Below are 20675 nucleotides of genomic sequence, written 5' to 3' on the forward strand. Positions count from 1 at the left end.
TCACCTGCCGATTCGTACTGTTTTGTCGTTTTCATAGTCTTCTTTGCAAACTTGGTTAGCACATTCTCCCTCAAACCGAGTTAATTACTGCATTTTCGTACCATTACAGTAGTTTAAAAGGCATAAGGAAGCATCTTTGTCACAACAGAAAGGCAGTTTGAAAATTGGGCTGGCAGGGGTAGCGACATAATACGAAAACGAAAAAAAAAAAAAGGAAGGTAGCCAACAGCACCCAGGTTTCCCAGGTGGTCACCCATCCAAGTACTAACTGGGCCCAATGATGCTTAACTTCGGTGATCGGACGAGAACCGGTGTATCCATCATGGTATGGCCGTTGGCGCGCATCTAATGTAGGAGCACGGCAGAATTCGCGTTCGGCTTTTTTCCCAACACACAAAATGTTAGTTTTCCGCCGCATTTGACGAAAGCACTTCCTTCCGCAACAGCCAGTTCCTCGAGGACGCGTGCGGGGGGCGCGCCCCACCGCCGCGTGTGTGAGACGCACTGCTGCTCGTTGCACCTCCTGTCATTCGCTGGGCGCGTGCAGCCTTCGGCACTAGCGGAGGACGCATCTTGTCCCTGGTGTCCAGCGGAGGGCCTGTGCGGGGTGGTGCAGTGTCGTGCTGGAGGGCGCCACTGGTAGCGATGTGGGCTTCCTCGCCTCGCCTCGCCTCGCCTCACACCAGGTGTCTGCGTAGTTTGCAGTGCATTCACACCATTCCTGTCCCTGTCCGCGTCCCGACTTGTCCCGACTTTGCTCGACTGCCGCTCGCTGCCGCTCGGGTCGTGGTCCATATGACAGCGCAAGCACGACAAACGTCTGCGGGACGAGACGAGACGACTAAGGAATAAAGTCATGATTACAAACCAAATTTGGAACTCTACACTCCTACACAACAATAGGCGGTGACGTATTTCAGAAATCACCTGCCGATTCGTACAGTTTTGTCGTTTTCAAAGTCTTCTTGGCAAACTTGGTTAGCACATTCTCCCTCAAACCGAGTTAATTACTGCATTTTCGTACCATTACAGTAGTTTAAAAGGCATAAGGAAGCATCTTTGTCACAACAGAAAGGCAGTTTGAAAATTGGGCTGGCAGGGGTAGCGACATAATACGAAAACGAAAAAAAAAAAAAGGAAGGTAGCCAACAGCACCCAGGTTTCCCAGGTGGTCACCCATCCAAGTACTAACTGGGCCCAATGATGCTTAACTTCGGTGATCGGACGAGAACCGGTGTATCCATCATGGTATGGCCGTTGGCGCGCATCTAATGTAGGAGCACGGCAGAATTCGCGTTCGGCTTTTTTCCCAACACACAAAATGTTAGTTTTCCGCCGCATTTAACGAAAGCACTTCCTTCCGCAACAGCCAGTTCCTCGAGGACGCGTGCGGGGGGCGCGCCCCACCGCCGCGTGTGTGAGACGCACTGCTGCTCGTTGCACCTCCTGTCATTCGCTGGGCGCGTGCAGCCTTCGGCACTAGCGGAGGACGCATCTTGTCCCTGGTGTCCAGCGGAGGGCCTGTGCGGGGTGGTGCAGTGTCGTGCTGGAGGGCGCCACTGGTAGCGATGTGGGCTTCCTCGCCTCGCCTCGCCTCGCCTCACACCAGGTGTCTGCGTAGTTTGCAGTGCATTCACACCATTCCTGTCCCTGTCCGCGTCCCGACTTGTCCCGACTTTGCTCGACTGCCGCTCGCTGCCGCTCGGGTCGTGGTCCATATGACAGCGCAAGCACGACAAACGTCTGCGGGACGAGACGAGACGACTAAGGAATAAAGTCATGATTACAAACCAAATTTGGAACTCTACACTCCTACACAACAATAGGCGGTGACGTATTTCAGAAATCACCTGCCGATTCGTACTGTTTTGTCGTTTTCATAGTCTTCTTTGCAAACTTGGTTAGCACATTCTCCCTCAAACCGAGTTAATTACTGCATTTTCGTACCATTACAGTAGTTTAAAAGGCATAAGGAAGCATCTTTGTCACAACAGAAAGGCAGTTTGAAAATTGGGCTGGCAGGGGTAGCGACATAATACGAAAACGAAAAAAAAAAAAAGGAAGGTAGCCAACAGCACCCAGGTTTCCCAGGTGGTCACCCATCCAAGTACTAACTGGGCCCAATGATGCTTAACTTCGGTGATCGGACGAGAACCGGTGTATCCATCATGGTATGGCCGTTGGCGCGCATCTAATGTAGGAGCACGGCAGAATTCGCGTTCGGCTTTTTTCCCAACACACAAAATGTTAGTTTTCCGCCGCATTTGACGAAAGCACTTCCTTCCGCAACAGCCAGTTCCTCGAGGACGCGTGCGGGGGGCGCGCCCCACCGCCGCGTGTGTGAGACGCACTGCTGCTCGTTGCACCTCCTGTCATTCGCTGGGCGCGTGCAGCCTTCGGCACTAGCGGAGGACGCATCTTGTCCCTGGTGTCCAGCGGAGGGCCTGTGCGGGGTGGTGCAGTGTCGTGCTGGAGGGCGCCACTGGTAGCGATGTGGGCTTCCTCGCCTCGCCTCGCCTCGCCTCACACCAGGTGTCTGCGTAGTTTGCAGTGCATTCACACCATTCCTGTCCCTGTCCGCGTCCCGACTTGTCCCGACTTTGCTCGACTGCCGCTCGCTGCCGCTCGGGTCGTGGTCCATATGACAGCGCAAGCACGACAAACGTCTGCGGGACGAGACGAGACGACTAAGGAATAAAGTCATGATTACAAACCAAATTTGGAACTCTACACTCCTACACAACAATAGGCGGTGACGTATTTCAGAAATCACCTGCCGATTCGTACAGTTTTGTCGTTTTCAAAGTCTTCTTGGCAAACTTGGTTAGCACATTCTCCCTCAAACCGAGTTAATTACTGCATTTTCGTACCATTACAGTAGTTTAAAAGGCATAAGGAAGCATCTTTGTCACAACAGAAAGGCAGTTTGAAAATTGGGCTGGCAGGGGTAGCGACATAATACGAAAACGAAAAAAAAAAAAAGGAAGGTAGCCAACAGCACCCAGGTTTCCCAGGTGGTCACCCATCCAAGTACTAACTGGGCCCAATGATGCTTAACTTCGGTGATCGGACGAGAACCGGTGTATCCATCATGGTATGGCCGTTGGCGCGCATCTAATGTAGGAGCACGGCAGAATTCGCGTTCGGCTTTTTTCCCAACACACAAAATGTTAGTTTTCCGCCGCATTTAACGAAAGCACTTCCTTCCGCAACAGCCAGTTCCTCGAGGACGCGTGCGGGGGGCGCGCCCCACCGCCGCGTGTGTGAGACGCACTGCTGCTCGTTGCACCTCCTGTCATTCGCTGGGCGCGTGCAGCCTTCGGCACTAGCGGAGGACGCATCTTGTCCCTGGTGTCCAGCGGAGGGCCTGTGCGGGGTGGTGCAGTGTCGTGCTGGAGGGCGCCACTGGTAGCGATGTGGGCTTCCTCGCCTCGCCTCGCCTCGCCTCACACCAGGTGTCTGCGTAGTTTGCAGTGCATTCACACCATTCCTGTCCCTGTCCGCGTCCCGACTTGTCCCGACTTTGCTCGACTGCCGCTCGCTGCCGCTCGGGTCGTGGTCCATATGACAGCGCAAGCACGACAAACGTCTGCGGGACGAGACGAGACGACTAAGGAATAAAGTCATGATTACAAACCAAATTTGGAACTCTACACTCCTACACAACAATAGGCGGTGACGTATTTCAGAAATCACCTGCCGATTCGTACTGTTTTGTCGTTTTCATAGTCTTCTTTGCAAACTTGGTTAGCACATTCTCCCTCAAACCGAGTTAATTACTGCATTTTCGTACCATTACAGTAGTTTAAAAGGCATAAGGAAGCATCTTTGTCACAACAGAAAGGCAGTTTGAAAATTGGGCTGGCAGGGGTAGCGACATAATACGAAAACGAAAAAAAAAAAAAGGAAGGTAGCCAACAGCACCCAGGTTTCCCAGGTGGTCACCCATCCAAGTACTAACTGGGCCCAATGATGCTTAACTTCGGTGATCGGACGAGAACCGGTGTATCCATCATGGTATGGCCGTTGGCGCGCATCTAATGTAGGAGCACGGCAGAATTCGCGTTCGGCTTTTTTCCCAACACACAAAATGTTAGTTTTCCGCCGCATTTGACGAAAGCACTTCCTTCCGCAACAGCCAGTTCCTCGAGGACGCGTGCGGGGGGCGCGCCCCACCGCCGCGTGTGTGAGACGCACTGCTGCTCGTTGCACCTCCTGTCATTCGCTGGGCGCGTGCAGCCTTCGGCACTAGCGGAGGACGCATCTTGTCCCTGGTGTCCAGCGGAGGGCCTGTGCGGGGTGGTGCAGTGTCGTGCTGGAGGGCGCCACTGGTAGCGATGTGGGCTTCCTCGCCTCGCCTCGCCTCGCCTCACACCAGGTGTCTGCGTAGTTTGCAGTGCATTCACACCATTCCTGTCCCTGTCCGCGTCCCGACTTGTCCCGACTTTGCTCGACTGCCGCTCGCTGCCGCTCGGGTCGTGGTCCATATGACAGCGCAAGCACGACAAACGTCTGCGGGACGAGACGAGACGACTAAGGAATAAAGTCATGATTACAAACCAAATTTGGAACTCTACACTCCTACACAACAATAGGCGGTGACGTATTTCAGAAATCACCTGCCGATTCGTACAGTTTTGTCGTTTTCAAAGTCTTCTTGGCAAACTTGGTTAGCACATTCTCCCTCAAACCGAGTTAATTACTGCATTTTCGTACCATTACAGTAGTTTAAAAGGCATAAGGAAGCATCTTTGTCACAACAGAAAGGCAGTTTGAAAATTGGGCTGGCAGGGGTAGCGACATAATACGAAAACGAAAAAAAAAAAAAGGAAGGTAGCCAACAGCACCCAGGTTTCCCAGGTGGTCACCCATCCAAGTACTAACTGGGCCCAATGATGCTTAACTTCGGTGATCGGACGAGAACCGGTGTATCCATCATGGTATGGCCGTTGGCGCGCATCTAATGTAGGAGCACGGCAGAATTCGCGTTCGGCTTTTTTCCCAACACACAAAATGTTAGTTTTCCGCCGCATTTAACGAAAGCACTTCCTTCCGCAACAGCCAGTTCCTCGAGGACGCGTGCGGGGGGCGCGCCCCACCGCCGCGTGTGTGAGACGCACTGCTGCTCGTTGCACCTCCTGTCATTCGCTGGGCGCGTGCAGCCTTCGGCACTAGCGGAGGACGCATCTTGTCCCTGGTGTCCAGCGGAGGGCCTGTGCGGGGTGGTGCAGTGTCGTGCTGGAGGGCGCCACTGGTAGCGATGTGGGCTTCCTCGCCTCGCCTCGCCTCGCCTCACACCAGGTGTCTGCGTAGTTTGCAGTGCATTCACACCATTCCTGTCCCTGTCCGCGTCCCGACTTGTCCCGACTTTGCTCGACTGCCGCTCGCTGCCGCTCGGGTCGTGGTCCATATGACAGCGCAAGCACGACAAACGTCTGCGGGACGAGACGAGACGACTAAGGAATAAAGTCATGATTACAAACCAAATTTGGAACTCTACACTCCTACACAACAATAGGCGGTGACGTATTTCAGAAATCACCTGCCGATTCGTACTGTTTTGTCGTTTTCATAGTCTTCTTTGCAAACTTGGTTAGCACATTCTCCCTCAAACCGAGTTAATTACTGCATTTTCGTACCATTACAGTAGTTTAAAAGGCATAAGGAAGCATCTTTGTCACAACAGAAAGGCAGTTTGAAAATTGGGCTGGCAGGGGTAGCGACATAATACGAAAACGAAAAAAAAAAAAAGGAAGGTAGCCAACAGCACCCAGGTTTCCCAGGTGGTCACCCATCCAAGTACTAACTGGGCCCAATGATGCTTAACTTCGGTGATCGGACGAGAACCGGTGTATCCATCATGGTATGGCCGTTGGCGCGCATCTAATGTAGGAGCACGGCAGAATTCGCGTTCGGCTTTTTTCCCAACACACAAAATGTTAGTTTTCCGCCGCATTTGACGAAAGCACTTCCTTCCGCAACAGCCAGTTCCTCGAGGACGCGTGCGGGGGGCGCGCCCCACCGCCGCGTGTGTGAGACGCACTGCTGCTCGTTGCACCTCCTGTCATTCGCTGGGCGCGTGCAGCCTTCGGCACTAGCGGAGGACGCATCTTGTCCCTGGTGTCCAGCGGAGGGCCTGTGCGGGGTGGTGCAGTGTCGTGCTGGAGGGCGCCACTGGTAGCGATGTGGGCTTCCTCGCCTCGCCTCGCCTCGCCTCACACCAGGTGTCTGCGTAGTTTGCAGTGCATTCACACCATTCCTGTCCCTGTCCGCGTCCCGACTTGTCCCGACTTTGCTCGACTGCCGCTCGCTGCCGCTCGGGTCGTGGTCCATATGACAGCGCAAGCACGACAAACGTCTGCGGGACGAGACGAGACGACTAAGGAATAAAGTCATGATTACAAACCAAATTTGGAACTCTACACTCCTACACAACAATAGGCGGTGACGTATTTCAGAAATCACCTGCCGATTCGTACAGTTTTGTCGTTTTCAAAGTCTTCTTGGCAAACTTGGTTAGCACATTCTCCCTCAAACCGAGTTAATTACTGCATTTTCGTACCATTACAGTAGTTTAAAAGGCATAAGGAAGCATCTTTGTCACAACAGAAAGGCAGTTTGAAAATTGGGCTGGCAGGGGTAGCGACATAATACGAAAACGAAAAAAAAAAAAAAGGAAGGTAGCCAACAGCACCCAGGTTTCCCAGGTGGTCACCCATCCAAGTACTAACTGGGCCCAATGATGCTTAACTTCGGTGATCGGACGAGAACCGGTGTATCCATCATGGTATGGCCGTTGGCGCGCATCTAACGTAGGAGCACGGCAGAATTCGCGTTCGGCTTTTTTCCCAACACACAAAATGTTAGTTTTCCGCCGCATTTGACGAAAGCACTTCCTTCCGCAACAGCCAGTTCCTCGAGGACGCGTGCGGGGGGCGCGCCCCACCGCCGCGTGTGTGAGACGCACTGCTGCTCGTTGCACCTCCTGTCATTCGCTGGGCGCGTGCAGCCTTCGGCACTAGCGGAGGACGCATCTTGTCCCTGGTGTCCAGCGGAGGGCCTGTGCGGGGTGGTGCAGTGTCGTGCTGGAGGGCGCCACTGGTAGCGATGTGGGCTTCCTCGCCTCGCCTCGCCTCGCCTCACACCAGGTGTCTGCGTAGTTTGCAGTGCATTCACACCATTCCTGTCCCTGTCCGCGTCCCGACTTGTCCCGACTTTGCTCGACTGCCGCTCGCTGCCGCTCGGGTCGTGGTCCATATGACAGCGCAAGCACGACAAACGTCTGCGGGACGAGACGAGACGACTAAGGAATAAAGTCATGATTACAAACCAAATTTGGAACTCTACACTCCTACACAACAATAGGCGGTGACGTATTTCAGAAATCACCTGCCGATTCGTACAGTTTTGTCGTTTTCAAAGTCTTCTTGGCAAACTTGGTTAGCACATTCTCCCTCAAACCGAGTTAATTACTGCATTTTCGTACCATTACAGTAGTTTAAAAGGCATAAGGAAGCATCTTTGTCACAACAGAAAGGCAGTTTGAAAATTGGGCTGGCAGGGGTAGCGACATAATACGAAAACGAAAAAAAAAAAAAAGGAAGGTAGCCAACAGCACCCAGGTTTCCCAGGTGGTCACCCATCCAAGTACTAACTGGGCCCAATGATGCTTAACTTCGGTGATCGGACGAGAACCGGTGTATCCATCATGGTATGGCCGTTGGCGCGCATCTAACGTAGGAGCACGGCAGAATTCGCGTTCGGCTTTTTTCCCAACACACAAAATGTTAGTTTTCCGCCGCATTTGACGAAAGCACTTCCTTCCGCAACAGCCAGTTCCTCGAGGACGCGTGCGGGGGGCGCGCCCCACCGCCGCGTGTGTGAGACGCACTGCTGCTCGTTGCACCTCCTGTCATTCGCTGGGCGCGTGCAGCCTTCGGCACTAGCGGAGGACGCATCTTGTCCCTGGTGTCCAGCGGAGGGCCTGTGCGGGGTGGTGCAGTGTCGTGCTGGAGGGCGCCACTGGTAGCGATGTGGGCTTCCTCGCCTCGCCTCGCCTCGCCTCACACCAGGTGTCTGCGTAGTTTGCAGTGCATTCACACCATTCCTGTCCCTGTCCGCGTCCCGACTTGTCCCGACTTTGCTCGACTGCCGCTCGCTGCCGCTCGGGTCGTGGTCCATATGACAGCGCAAGCACGACAAACGTCTGCGGGACGAGACGAGACGACTAAGGAATAAAGTCATGATTACAAACCAAATTTGGAACTCTACACTCCTACACAACAATAGGCGGTGACGTATTTCAGAAATCACCTGCCGATTCGTACTGTTTTGTCGTTTTCATAGTCTTCTTTGCAAACTTGGTTAGCACATTCTCCCTCAAACCGAGTTAATTACTGCATTTTCGTACCATTACAGTAGTTTAAAAGGCATAAGGAAGCATCTTTGTCACAACAGAAAGGCAGTTTGAAAATTGGGCTGGCAGGGGTAGCGACATAATACGAAAACGAAAAAAAAAAAAAGGAAGGTAGCCAACAGCACCCAGGTTTCCCAGGTGGTCACCCATCCAAGTACTAACTGGGCCCAATGATGCTTAACTTCGGTGATCGGACGAGAACCGGTGTATCCATCATGGTATGGCCGTTGGCGCGCATCTAATGTAGGAGCACGGCAGAATTCGCGTTCGGCTTTTTTCCCAACACACAAAATGTTAGTTTTCCGCCGCATTTGACGAAAGCACTTCCTTCCGCAACAGCCAGTTCCTCGAGGACGCGTGCGGGGGGCGCGCCCCACCGCCGCGTGTGTGAGACGCACTGCTGCTCGTTGCACCTCCTGTCATTCGCTGGGCGCGTGCAGCCTTCGGCACTAGCGGAGGACGCATCTTGTCCCTGGTGTCCAGCGGAGGGCCTGTGCGGGGTGGTGCAGTGTCGTGCTGGAGGGCGCCACTGGTAGCGATGTGGGCTTCCTCGCCTCGCCTCGCCTCGCCTCACACCAGGTGTCTGCGTAGTTTGCAGTGCATTCACACCATTCCTGTCCCTGTCCGCGTCCCGACTTGTCCCGACTTTGCTCGACTGCCGCTCGCTGCCGCTCGGGTCGTGGTCCATATGACAGCGCAAGCACGACAAACGTCTGCGGGACGAGACGAGACGACTAAGGAATAAAGTCATGATTACAAACCAAATTTGGAACTCTACACTCCTACACAACAATAGGCGGTGACGTATTTCAGAAATCACCTGCCGATTCGTACAGTTTTGTCGTTTTCATAGTCTTCTTTGCAAACTTGGTTAGCACATTCTCCCTCAAACCGAGTTAATTACTGCATTTTCGTACCATTACAGTAGTTTAAAAGGCATAAGGAAGCATCTTTGTCACAACAGAAAGGCAGTTTGAAAATTGGGCTGGCAGGGGTAGCGACATAATACGAAAACGAAAAAAAAAAAAAGGAAGGTAGCCAACAGCACCCAGGTTTCCCAGGTGGTCACCCATCCAAGTACTAACTGGGCCCAATGATGCTTAACTTCGGTGATCGGACGAGAACCGGTGTATCCATCATGGTATGGCCGTTGGCGCGCATCTAATGTAGGAGCACGGCAGAATTCGCGTTCGGCTTTTTTCCCAACACACAAAATGTTAGTTTTCCGCCGCATTTGACGAAAGCACTTCCTTCCGCAACAGCCAGTTCCTCGAGGACGCGTGCGGGGGGCGCGCCCCACCGCCGCGTGTGTGAGACGCACTGCTGCTCGTTGCACCTCCTGTCATTCGCTGGGCGCGTGCAGCCTTCGGCACTAGCGGAGGACGCATCTTGTCCCTGGTGTCCAGCGGAGGGCCTGTGCGGGGTGGTGCAGTGTCGTGCTGGAGGGCGCCACTGGTAGCGATGTGGGCTTCCTCGCCTCGCCTCGCCTCGCCTCACACCAGGTGTCTGCGTAGTTTGCAGTGCATTCACACCATTCCTGTCCCTGTCCGCGTCCCGACTTGTCCCGACTTTGCTCGACTGCCGCTCGCTGCCGCTCGGGTCGTGGTCCATATGACAGCGCAAGCACGACAAACGTCTGCGGGACGAGACGAGACGACTAAGGAATAAAGTCATGATTACAAACCAAATTTGGAACTCTACACTCCTACACAACAATAGGCGGTGACGTATTTCAGAAATCACCTGCCGATTCGTACAGTTTTGTCGTTTTCAAAGTCTTCTTGGCAAACTTGGTTAGCACATTCTCCCTCAAACCGAGTTAATTACTGCATTTTCGTACCATTACAGTAGTTTAAAAGGCATAAGGAAGCATCTTTGTCACAACAGAAAGGCAGTTTGAAAATTGGGCTGGCAGGGGTAGCGACATAATACGAAAACGAAAAAAAAAAAAAAGGAAGGTAGCCAACAGCACCCAGGTTTCCCAGGTGGTCACCCATCCAAGTACTAACTGGGCCCAATGATGCTTAACTTCGGTGATCGGACGAGAACCGGTGTATCCATCATGGTATGGCCGTTGGCGCGCATCTAATGTAGGAGCACGGCAGAATTCGCGTTCGGCTTTTTTCCCAACACACAAAATGTTAGTTTTCCGCCGCATTTGACGAAAGCACTTCCTTCCGCAACAGCCAGTTCCTCGAGGACGCGTGCGGGGGGCGCGCCCCACCGCCGCGTGTGTGAGACGCACTGCTGCTCGTTGCACCTCCTGTCATTCGCTGGGCGCGTGCAGCCTTCGGCACTAGCGGAGGACGCATCTTGTCCCTGGTGTCCAGCGGAGGGCCTGTGCGGGGTGGTGCAGTGTCGTGCTGGAGGGCGCCACTGGTAGCGATGTGGGCTTCCTCGCCTCGCCTCGCCTCGCCTCACACCAGGTGTCTGCGTAGTTTGCAGTGCATTCACACCATTCCTGTCCCTGTCCGCGTCCCGACTTGTCCCGACTTTGCTCGACTGCCGCTCGCTGCCGCTCGGGTCGTGGTCCATATGACAGCGCAAGCACGACAAACGTCTGCGGGACGAGACGAGACGACTAAGGAATAAAGTCATGATTACAAACCAAATTTGGAACTCTACACTCCTACACAACAATAGGCGGTGACGTATTTCAGAAATCACCTGCCGATTCGTACTGTTTTGTCGTTTTCATAGTCTTCTTTGCAAACTTGGTTAGCACATTCTCCCTCAAACCGAGTTAATTACTGCATTTTCGTACCATTACAGTAGTTTAAAAGGCATAAGGAAGCATCTTTGTCACAACAGAAAGGCAGTTTGAAAATTGGGCTGGCAGGGGTAGCGACATAATACGAAAACGAAAAAAAAAAAAAGGAAGGTAGCCAACAGCACCCAGGTTTCCCAGGTGGTCACCCATCCAAGTACTAACTGGGCCCAATGATGCTTAACTTCGGTGATCGGACGAGAACCGGTGTATCCATCATGGTATGGCCGTTGGCGCGCATCTAATGTAGGAGCACGGCAGAATTCGCGTTCGGCTTTTTTCCCAACACACAAAATGTTAGTTTTCCGCCGCATTTGACGAAAGCACTTCCTTCCGCAACAGCCAGTTCCTCGAGGACGCGTGCGGGGGGCGCGCCCCACCGCCGCGTGTGTGAGACGCACTGCTGCTCGTTGCACCTCCTGTCATTCGCTGGGCGCGTGCAGCCTTCGGCACTAGCGGAGGACGCATCTTGTCCCTGGTGTCCAGCGGAGGGCCTGTGCGGGGTGGTGCAGTGTCGTGCTGGAGGGCGCCACTGGTAGCGATGTGGGCTTCCTCGCCTCGCCTCGCCTCGCCTCACACCAGGTGTCTGCGTAGTTTGCAGTGCATTCACACCATTCCTGTCCCTGTCCGCGTCCCGACTTGTCCCGACTTTGCTCGACTGCCGCTCGCTGCCGCTCGGGTCGTGGTCCATATGACAGCGCAAGCACGACAAACGTCTGCGGGACGAGACGAGACGACTAAGGAATAAAGTCATGATTACAAACCAAATTTGGAACTCTACACTCCTACACAACAATAGGCGGTGACGTATTTCAGAAATCACCTGCCGATTCGTACAGTTTTGTCGTTTTCAAAGTCTTCTTGGCAAACTTGGTTAGCACATTCTCCCTCAAACCGAGTTAATTACTGCATTTTCGTACCATTACAGTAGTTTAAAAGGCATAAGGAAGCATCTTTGTCACAACAGAAAGGCAGTTTGAAAATTGGGCTGGCAGGGGTAGCGACATAATACGAAAACGAAAAAAAAAAAAAAGGAAGGTAGCCAACAGCACCCAGGTTTCCCAGGTGGTCACCCATCCAAGTACTAACTGGGCCCAATGATGCTTAACTTCGGTGATCGGACGAGAACCGGTGTATCCATCATGGTATGGCCGTTGGCGCGCATCTAATGTAGGAGCACGGCAGAATTCGCGTTCGGCTTTTTTCCCAACACACAAAATGTTAGTTTTCCGCCGCATTTGACGAAAGCACTTCCTTCCGCAACAGCCAGTTCCTCGAGGACGCGTGCGGGGGGCGCGCCCCACCGCCGCGTGTGTGAGACGCACTGCTGCTCGTTGCACCTCCTGTCATTCGCTGGGCGCGTGCAGCCTTCGGCACTAGCGGAGGACGCATCTTGTCCCTGGTGTCCAGCGGAGGGCCTGTGCGGGGTGGTGCAGTGTCGTGCTGGAGGGCGCCACTGGTAGCGATGTGGGCTTCCTCGCCTCGCCTCGCCTCGCCTCACACCAGGTGTCTGCGTAGTTTGCAGTGCATTCACACCATTCCTGTCCCTGTCCGCGTCCCGACTTGTCCCGACTTTGCTCGACTGCCGCTCGCTGCCGCTCGGGTCGTGGTCCATATGACAGCGCAAGCACGACAAACGTCTGCGGGACGAGACGAGACGACTAAGGAATAAAGTCATGATTACAAACCAAATTTGGAACTCTACACTCCTACACAACAATAGGCGGTGACGTATTTCAGAAATCACCTGCCGATTCGTACTGTTTTGTCGTTTTCATAGTCTTCTTTGCAAACTTGGTTAGCACATTCTCCCTCAAACCGAGTTAATTACTGCATTTTCGTACCATTACAGTAGTTTAAAAGGCATAAGGAAGCATCTTTGTCACAACAGAAAGGCAGTTTGAAAATTGGGCTGGCAGGGGTAGCGACATAATACGAAAACGAAAAAAAAAAAAAGGAAGGTAGCCAACAGCACCCAGGTTTCCCAGGTGGTCACCCATCCAAGTACTAACTGGGCCCAATGATGCTTAACTTCGGTGATCGGACGAGAACCGGTGTATCCATCATGGTATGGCCGTTGGCGCGCATCTAATGTAGGAGCACGGCAGAATTCGCGTTCGGCTTTTTTCCCAACACACAAAATGTTAGTTTTCCGCCGCATTTGACGAAAGCACTTCCTTCCGCAACAGCCAGTTCCTCGAGGACGCGTGCGGGGGGCGCGCCCCACCGCCGCGTGTGTGAGACGCACTGCTGCTCGTTGCACCTCCTGTCATTCGCTGGGCGCGTGCAGCCTTCGGCACTAGCGGAGGACGCATCTTGTCCCTGGTGTCCAGCGGAGGGCCTGTGCGGGGTGGTGCAGTGTCGTGCTGGAGGGCGCCACTGGTAGCGATGTGGGCTTCCTCGCCTCGCCTCGCCTCGCCTCACACCAGGTGTCTGCGTAGTTTGCAGTGCATTCACACCATTCCTGTCCCTGTCCGCGTCCCGACTTGTCCCGACTTTGCTCGACTGCCGCTCGCTGCCGCTCGGGTCGTGGTCCATATGACAGCGCAAGCACGACAAACGTCTGCGGGACGAGACGAGACGACTAAGGAATAAAGTCATGATTACAAACCAAATTTGGAACTCTACACTCCTACACAACAATAGGCGGTGACGTATTTCAGAAATCACCTGCCGATTCGTACAGTTTTGTCGTTTTCAAAGTCTTCTTGGCAAACTTGGTTAGCACATTCTCCCTCAAACCGAGTTAATTACTGCATTTTCGTACCATTACAGTAGTTTAAAAGGCATAAGGAAGCATCTTTGTCACAACAGAAAGGCAGTTTGAAAATTGGGCTGGCAGGGGTAGCGACATAATACGAAAACGAAAAAAAAAAAAAAGGAAGGTAGCCAACAGCACCCAGGTTTCCCAGGTGGTCACCCATCCAAGTACTAACTGGGCCCAATGATGCTTAACTTCGGTGATCGGACGAGAACCGGTGTATCCATCATGGTATGGCCGTTGGCGCGCATCTAATGTAGGAGCACGGCAGAATTCGCGTTCGGCTTTTTTCCCAACACACAAAATGTTAGTTTTCCGCCGCATTTGACGAAAGCACTTCCTTCCGCAACAGCCAGTTCCTCGAGGACGCGTGCGGGGGGCGCGCCCCACCGCCGCGTGTGTGAGACGCACTGCTGCTCGTTGCACCTCCTGTCATTCGCTGGGCGCGTGCAGCCTTCGGCACTAGCGGAGGACGCATCTTGTCCCTGGTGTCCAGCGGAGGGCCTGTGCGGGGTGGTGCAGTGTCGTGCTGGAGGGCGCCACTGGTAGCGATGTGGGCTTCCTCGCCTCGCCTCGCCTCGCCTCACACCAGGTGTCTGCGTAGTTTGCAGTGCATTCACACCATTCCTGTCCCTGTCCGCGTCCCGACTTGTCCCGACTTTGCTCGACTGCCGCTCGCTGCCGCTCGGGTCGTGGTCCATATGACAGCGCAAGCACGACAAACGTCTGCGGGACGAGACGAGACGACTAAGGAATAAAGTCATGATTACAAACCAAATTTGGAACTCTACACTCCTACACAACAATAGGCGGTGACGTATTTCAGAAATCACCTGCCGATTCGTACTGTTTTGTCGTTTTCATAGTCTTCTTTGCAAACTTGGTTAGCACATTCTCCCTCAAACCGAGTTAATTACTGCATTTTCGTACCATTACAGTAGTTTAAAAGGCATAAGGAAGCATCTTTGTCACAACAGAAAGGCAGTTTGAAAATTGGGCTGGCAGGGGTAGCGACATAATACGAAAACGAAAAAAAAAAAAAGGAAGGTAGCCAACAGCACCCAGGTTTCCCAGGTGGTCACCCATCCAAGTACTAACTGGGCCCAATGATGCTTAACTTCGGTGATCGGACGAGAACCGGTGTATCCATCATGGTATGGCCGTTGGCGCGCATCTAATGTAGGAGCACGGCAGAATTCGCGTTCGGCTTTTTTCCCAACACACAAAATGTTAGTTTTCCGCCGCATTTGACGAAAGCACTTCCTTCCGCAACAGCCAGTTCCTCGAGGACGCGTGCGGGGGGCGCGCCCCACCGCCGCGTGTGTGAGACGCACTGCTGCTCGTTGCACCTCCTGTCATTCGCTGGGCGCGTGCAGCCTTCGGCACTAGCGGAGGACGCATCTTGTCCCTGGTGTCCAGCGGAGGGCCTGTGCGGGGTGGTGCAGTGTCGTGCTGGAGGGCGCCACTGGTAGCGATGTGGGCTTCCTCGCCTCGCCTCGCCTCGCCTCACACCAGGTGTCTGCGTAGTTTGCAGTGCATTCACACCATTCCTGTCCCTGTCCGCGTCCCGACTTGTCCCGACTTTGCTCGACTGCCGCTCGCTGCCGCTCGGGTCGTGGTCCATATGACAGCGCAAGCACGACAAACGTCTGCGGGACGAGACGAGACGACTAAGGAATAAAGTCATGATTACAAACCAAATTTGGAACTCTACACTCCTACACAACAATAGGCGGTGACGTATTTCAGAAATCACCTGCCGATTCGTACAGTTTTGTCGTTTTCAAAGTCTTCTTGGCAAACTTGGTTAGCACATTCTCCCTCAAACCGAGTTAATTACTGCATTTTCGTACCATTACAGTAGTTTAAAAGGCATAAGGAAGCATCTTTGTCACAACAGAAAGGCAGTTTGAAAATTGGGCTGGCAGGGGTAGCGACATAATACGAAAACGAAAAAAAAAAAAAGGAAGGTAGCCAACAGCACCCAGGTTTCCCAGGTGGTCACCCATCCAAGTACTAACTGGGCCCAATGATGCTTAACTTCGGTGATCGGACGAGAACCGGTGTATCCATCATGGTATGGCCGTTGGCGCGCATCTAATGTAGGAGCACGGCAGAATTCGCGTTCGGCTTTTTTCCCAACACACAAAATGTTAGTTTTCCGCCGCATTTAACGAAAGCACTTCCTTCCGCAACAGCCAGTTCCTCGAGGACGCGTGCGGGGGGCGCGCCCCACCGCCGCGTGTGTGAGACGCACTGCTGCTCGTTGCACCTCCTGTCATTCGCTGGGCGCGTGCAGCCTTCGGCACTAGCGGAGGACGCATCTTGTCCCTGGTGTCCAGCGGAGGGCCTGTGCGGGGTGGTGCAGTGTCGTGCTGGAGGGCGCCACTGGTAGCGATGTGGGCTTCCTCGCCTCGCCTCGCCTCGCCTCACACCAGGTGTCTGCGTAGTTTGCAGTGCATTCACACCATTCCTGTCCCTGTCCGCGTCCCGACTTGTCCCGACTTTGCTCGACTGCCGCTCGCTGCCGCTCGGGTCGTGGTCCATATGACAGCGCAAGCACGACAAACGTCTGCGGGACGAGACGAGACGACTAAGGAATAAAGTCATGATTACAAACCAAATTTGGAACTCTACACTCCTACACAACAATAGGCGGTGACGTATTTCAGAAATCACCTGCCGATTCGTACTGTTTTGTCGTTTTCATAGTCTTCTTTGCAAACTTGGTTAGCACATTCTCCCTCAAACCGAGTTAATTACTGCATTTTCGTACCATTACAGTAGTTTAAAAGGCATAAGGAAGCATCTTTGTCACAACAGAAAGGCAGTTTGAAAATTGGGCTGGCAGGGGTAGCGACATAATACGAAAACGAAAAAAAAAAAAAGGAAGGTAGCCAACAGCACCCAGGTTTCCCAGGTGGTCACCCATCCAAGTACTAACTGGGCCCAATGATGCTTAACTTCGGTGATCGGACGAGAACCGGTGTATCCATCATGGTATGGCCGTTGGCGCGCATCTAATGTAGGAGCACGGCAGAATTCGCGTTCGGCTTTTTTCCCAACACACAAAATGTTAGTTTTCCGCCGCATTTGACGAAAGCACTTCCTTCCGCAACAGCCAGTTCCTCGAGGACGCGTGCGGGGGGCGCGCCCCACCGCCGCGTGTGTGAGACGCACTGCTGCTCGTTGCACCTCCTGTCATTCGCTGGGCGCGTGCAGCCTTCGGCACTAGCGGAGGACGCATCTTGTCCCTGGTGTCCAGCGGAGGGCCTGTGCGGGGTGGTGCAGTGTCGTGCTGGAGGGCGCCACTGGTAGCGATGTGGGCTTCCTCGCCTCGCCTCGCCTCGCCTCACACCAGGTGTCTGCGTAGTTTGCAGTGCATTCACACCATTCCTGTCCCTGTCCGCGTCCCGACTTGTCCCGACTTTGCTCGACTGCCGCTCGCTGCCGCTCGGGTCGTGGTCCATATGACAGCGCAAGCACGACAAACGTCTGCGGGACGAGACGAGACGACTAAGGAATAAAGTCATGATTACAAACCAAATTTGGAACTCTACACTCCTACACAACAATAGGCGGTGACGTATTTCAGAAATCACCTGCCGATTCGTACAGTTTTGTCGTTTTCAAAGTCTTCTTGGCAAACTTGGTTAGCACATTCTCCCTCAAACCGAGTTAATTACTGCATTTTCGTACCATTACAGTAGTTTAAAAGGCATAAGGAAGCATCTTTGTCACAACAGAAAGGCAGTTTGAAAATTGGGCTGGCAGGGGTAGCGACATAATACGAAAACGAAAAAAAAAAAAAAGGAAGGTAGCCAACAGCACCCAGGTTTCCCAGGTGGTCACCCATCCAAGTACTAACTGGGCCCAATGATGCTTAACTTCGGTGATCGGACGAGAACCGGTGTATCCATCATGGTATGGCCGTTGGCGCGCATCTAACGTAGGAGCACGGCAGAATTCGCGTTCGGCTTTTTTCCCAACACACAAAATGTTAGTTTTCCGCCGCATTTGACGAAAGCACTTCCTTCCGCAACAGCCAGTTCCTCGAGGACGCGTGCGGGGGGCGCGCCCCACCGCCGCGTGTGTGAGACGCACTGCTGCTCGTTGCACCTCCTGTCATTCGCTGGGCGCGTGCAGCCTTCGGCACTAGCGGAGGACGCATCTTGTCCCTGGTGTCCAGCGGAGGGCCTGTGCGGGGTGGTGCAGTGTCGTGCTGGAGGGCGCCACTGGTAGCGATGTGGGCTTCCTCGCCTCGCCTCGCCTCGCCTCACACCAGGTGTCTGCGTAGTTTGCAGTGCATTCACACCATTCCTGTCCCTGTCCGCGTCCCGACTTGTCCCGACTTTGCTCGACTGCCGCTCGCTGCCGCTCGGGTCGTGGTCCATATGACAGCGCAAGCACGACAAACGTCTGCGGGACGAGACGAGACGACTAAGGAATAAAGTCATGATTACAAACCAAATTTGGAACTCTACACTCCTACACAACAATAGGCGGTGACGTATTTCAGAAATCACCTGCCGATTCGTACTGTTTTGTCGTTTTCATAGTCTTCTTTGCAAACTTGGTTAGCACATTCTCCCTCAAACCGAGTTAATTACTGCATTTTCGTACCATTACAGTAGTTTAAAAGGCATAAGGAAGCATCTTTGTCACAACAGAAAGGCAGTTTGAAAATTGGGCTGGCAGGGGTAGCGACATAATACGAAAACGAAAAAAAAAAAAAGGAAGGTAGCCAACAGCACCCAGGTTTCCCAGGTGGTCACCCATCCAAGTACTAACTGGGCCCAATGATGCTTAACTTCGGTGATCGGACGAGAACCGGTGTATCCATCATGGTATGGCCGTTGGCGCGCATCTAACGTAGGAGCACGGCAGAATTCGCGTTCGGCTTTTTTCCCAACACACAAAATGTTAGTTTTCCGCCGCATTTGACGAAAGCACTTCCTTCCGCAACAGCCAGTTCCTCGAGGACGCGTGCGGGGGGCGCGCCCCACCGCCGCGTGTGTGAGACGCACTGCTGCTCGTTGCACCTCCTGTCATTCGCTGGGCGCGTGCAGCCTTCGGCACTAGCGGAGGACGCATCTTGTCCCTGGTGTCCAGCGGAGGGCCTGTGCGGGGTGGTGCAGCGCCTCGCCTCGCCTCACACCAGGTGTCTGCGTAGTTTGCAGTGCATTCACACCATTCCTGTCCCTGTCCGCGTCCCGACTTGTCCGACTTTGCTCGACTGCCGCTCGCTGCCGCTCGGGTCGTGGTCCATATGACAGCGCAAGCACGACAAACGTCTGCGGGACGAGACGAGACGACTAAGGAATAAAGTCATGATTACAAACCAAATTTGGAACTCTACACTCCTACACAAACAATAGGCGGTGACGTATTTCAGAAATCACCTGCCGATTCGTACAGTTTTGTCGTTTTCAAAGTCTTCTTGGCAAACTTGGTTAGCACATTCTCCCTCAAACCGAGTTAATTACTGCATTTTCGTACCATTACAGTAGTTTAAAAGGCATAAGGAAGCATCTTTGTCACAACAGAAAGGCAGTTTGAAAATTGGGCTGGCAGGGGTAGCGACATAATACGAAAACGAAAAAAAAAAAAAAGGAAGGTAGCCAACAGCACCCAGGTTTCCCAGGTGGTCACCCATCCAAGTACTAACTGGGCCCAATGATGCTTAACTTCGGTGATCGGACGAGAACCGGTGTATCCATCATGGTATGGCCGTTGGCGCGCATCTAATGTAGGAGCACGGCAGAATTCGCGTTCGGCTTTTTTTCCAACACACAAAATGTTAGTTTTCCGCCGCATTTGACGAAAGCACTTCCTTCCGCAACAGCCAGTTCCTCGAGGACGCGTGCGGGGGGCGCGCCCCACCGCCGCGTGTGTGAGACGCACTGCTGCTCGTTGCACCTCCTGTCATTCGCTGGGCGCGTGCAGCCTTCGGCACTAGCGGAGGACGCATCTTGTCCCTGGTGTCCAGCGGAGGGCCTGTGCGGGGTGGTGCAGTGTCGTGCTGGAGGGCGCCACTGGTAGCGATGTGGGGCTTCCTCGCCTCGCCTCGCCTCGCCTCACACCAGGTGTCTGCGTAGTTTGCAGTGCATTCACACCATTCCTGTCCCTGTCCGCGTCCCGACTTGTCCCGACTTTGCTCGACTGCCGCTCGCTGCCGCTCGGGTCGTGGTCCATATGACAGCGCAAGCACGACAAACGTCTGCGGGACGAGACGAGACGACTAAGGAATAAAGTCATGATTACAAACCAAATTTGGAACTCTACACTCCTACACAACAATAGGCGGTGACGTATTTCAGAAATCACCTGCCGATTCGTACAGTTTTGTCGTTTTCAAAGTCTTCTTGGCAAACTTGGTTAGCACATTCTCCCTCAAACCGAGTTAATTACTGCATTTTCGTACCATTACAGTAGTTTAAAAGGCATAAGGAAGCATCTTTGTCACAACAGAAAGGCAGTTTGAAAATTGGGCTGGCAGGGGTAGCGACATAATACGAAAACGAAAAAAAAAAAAAAAGGAAGGTAGCCAACAGCACCCAGGTTTCCCAGGTGGTCACCCATCCAAGTACTAACTGGGCCCAATGATGCTTAACTTCGGTGATCGGACGAGAACCGGTGTATCCATCATGGTATGGCCGTTGGCGCGCATCTAATGTAGGAGCACGGCAGAATTCGCGTTCGGCTTTTTTCCCAACACACAAAATGTTAGT

The 20675-nt window shown here is 53.3% G+C and overlaps 23 non-coding genes across 23 annotated transcripts; all 23 read right to left on the minus strand.

Annotated features, from left to right (window-relative positions):
• Positions 1 to 220: 220 nt before the first annotated feature.
• Positions 221 to 339, minus strand: LOC126440308 (5S ribosomal RNA). Its single transcript, XR_007581479.1, has one exon. It is a non-coding gene; the product is annotated as a 5S ribosomal RNA (ribosomal RNA).
• An 804-nt stretch (positions 340 to 1143) lies between these two features.
• Positions 1144 to 1262, minus strand: LOC126440309 (5S ribosomal RNA). The gene has a single exon (XR_007581480.1). It is a non-coding gene; the product is annotated as a 5S ribosomal RNA (ribosomal RNA).
• An 804-nt stretch (positions 1263 to 2066) lies between these two features.
• LOC126440310 (5S ribosomal RNA) lies at positions 2067 to 2185 on the minus strand. The gene has a single exon (XR_007581481.1). It is a non-coding gene; the product is annotated as a 5S ribosomal RNA (ribosomal RNA).
• An 804-nt stretch (positions 2186 to 2989) lies between these two features.
• Positions 2990 to 3108, minus strand: LOC126440311 (5S ribosomal RNA). The gene has a single exon (XR_007581482.1). It is a non-coding gene; the product is annotated as a 5S ribosomal RNA (ribosomal RNA).
• An 804-nt stretch (positions 3109 to 3912) lies between these two features.
• On the minus strand, positions 3913 to 4031 carry LOC126440314 (5S ribosomal RNA). Its single transcript, XR_007581484.1, has one exon. It is a non-coding gene; the product is annotated as a 5S ribosomal RNA (ribosomal RNA).
• An 804-nt stretch (positions 4032 to 4835) lies between these two features.
• Positions 4836 to 4954, minus strand: LOC126440315 (5S ribosomal RNA). Its single transcript, XR_007581485.1, has one exon. It is a non-coding gene; the product is annotated as a 5S ribosomal RNA (ribosomal RNA).
• Positions 4955 to 5758: 804 nt separating this feature from the next.
• On the minus strand, positions 5759 to 5877 carry LOC126440316 (5S ribosomal RNA). Its single transcript, XR_007581486.1, has one exon. It is a non-coding gene; the product is annotated as a 5S ribosomal RNA (ribosomal RNA).
• An 805-nt stretch (positions 5878 to 6682) lies between these two features.
• On the minus strand, positions 6683 to 6801 carry LOC126440317 (5S ribosomal RNA). The gene has a single exon (XR_007581487.1). It is a non-coding gene; the product is annotated as a 5S ribosomal RNA (ribosomal RNA).
• An 805-nt stretch (positions 6802 to 7606) lies between these two features.
• LOC126440318 (5S ribosomal RNA) lies at positions 7607 to 7725 on the minus strand. Its single transcript, XR_007581488.1, has one exon. It is a non-coding gene; the product is annotated as a 5S ribosomal RNA (ribosomal RNA).
• An 804-nt stretch (positions 7726 to 8529) lies between these two features.
• LOC126440209 (5S ribosomal RNA) lies at positions 8530 to 8648 on the minus strand. Its single transcript, XR_007581390.1, has one exon. It is a non-coding gene; the product is annotated as a 5S ribosomal RNA (ribosomal RNA).
• Positions 8649 to 9452: 804 nt separating this feature from the next.
• LOC126440210 (5S ribosomal RNA) lies at positions 9453 to 9571 on the minus strand. Its single transcript, XR_007581391.1, has one exon. It is a non-coding gene; the product is annotated as a 5S ribosomal RNA (ribosomal RNA).
• Positions 9572 to 10376: 805 nt separating this feature from the next.
• Positions 10377 to 10495, minus strand: LOC126440211 (5S ribosomal RNA). Its single transcript, XR_007581392.1, has one exon. It is a non-coding gene; the product is annotated as a 5S ribosomal RNA (ribosomal RNA).
• Positions 10496 to 11299: 804 nt separating this feature from the next.
• On the minus strand, positions 11300 to 11418 carry LOC126440212 (5S ribosomal RNA). The gene has a single exon (XR_007581393.1). It is a non-coding gene; the product is annotated as a 5S ribosomal RNA (ribosomal RNA).
• An 805-nt stretch (positions 11419 to 12223) lies between these two features.
• Positions 12224 to 12342, minus strand: LOC126440214 (5S ribosomal RNA). Its single transcript, XR_007581394.1, has one exon. It is a non-coding gene; the product is annotated as a 5S ribosomal RNA (ribosomal RNA).
• An 804-nt stretch (positions 12343 to 13146) lies between these two features.
• Positions 13147 to 13265, minus strand: LOC126440216 (5S ribosomal RNA). The gene has a single exon (XR_007581396.1). It is a non-coding gene; the product is annotated as a 5S ribosomal RNA (ribosomal RNA).
• Positions 13266 to 14070: 805 nt separating this feature from the next.
• On the minus strand, positions 14071 to 14189 carry LOC126440217 (5S ribosomal RNA). The gene has a single exon (XR_007581397.1). It is a non-coding gene; the product is annotated as a 5S ribosomal RNA (ribosomal RNA).
• Positions 14190 to 14993: 804 nt separating this feature from the next.
• Positions 14994 to 15112, minus strand: LOC126440218 (5S ribosomal RNA). The gene has a single exon (XR_007581398.1). It is a non-coding gene; the product is annotated as a 5S ribosomal RNA (ribosomal RNA).
• Positions 15113 to 15916: 804 nt separating this feature from the next.
• Positions 15917 to 16035, minus strand: LOC126440219 (5S ribosomal RNA). The gene has a single exon (XR_007581399.1). It is a non-coding gene; the product is annotated as a 5S ribosomal RNA (ribosomal RNA).
• Positions 16036 to 16839: 804 nt separating this feature from the next.
• Positions 16840 to 16958, minus strand: LOC126440220 (5S ribosomal RNA). The gene has a single exon (XR_007581400.1). It is a non-coding gene; the product is annotated as a 5S ribosomal RNA (ribosomal RNA).
• Positions 16959 to 17763: 805 nt separating this feature from the next.
• On the minus strand, positions 17764 to 17882 carry LOC126440221 (5S ribosomal RNA). The gene has a single exon (XR_007581401.1). It is a non-coding gene; the product is annotated as a 5S ribosomal RNA (ribosomal RNA).
• An 804-nt stretch (positions 17883 to 18686) lies between these two features.
• Positions 18687 to 18805, minus strand: LOC126440222 (5S ribosomal RNA). The gene has a single exon (XR_007581402.1). It is a non-coding gene; the product is annotated as a 5S ribosomal RNA (ribosomal RNA).
• Positions 18806 to 19563: 758 nt separating this feature from the next.
• LOC126440223 (5S ribosomal RNA) lies at positions 19564 to 19682 on the minus strand. Its single transcript, XR_007581403.1, has one exon. It is a non-coding gene; the product is annotated as a 5S ribosomal RNA (ribosomal RNA).
• Positions 19683 to 20489: 807 nt separating this feature from the next.
• Positions 20490 to 20608, minus strand: LOC126440225 (5S ribosomal RNA). The gene has a single exon (XR_007581404.1). It is a non-coding gene; the product is annotated as a 5S ribosomal RNA (ribosomal RNA).
• Between the last annotated feature and the right edge of the window lie 67 nt (positions 20609 to 20675).

The sequence above is a fragment of the Schistocerca serialis genome, unplaced genomic scaffold (genome assembly GCF_023864345.2).
Source record: "Schistocerca serialis cubense isolate TAMUIC-IGC-003099 unplaced genomic scaffold, iqSchSeri2.2 HiC_scaffold_1357, whole genome shotgun sequence".
In the NCBI taxonomy this organism is placed as follows: Eukaryota; Metazoa; Arthropoda; class Insecta; order Orthoptera; family Acrididae; genus Schistocerca; species Schistocerca serialis.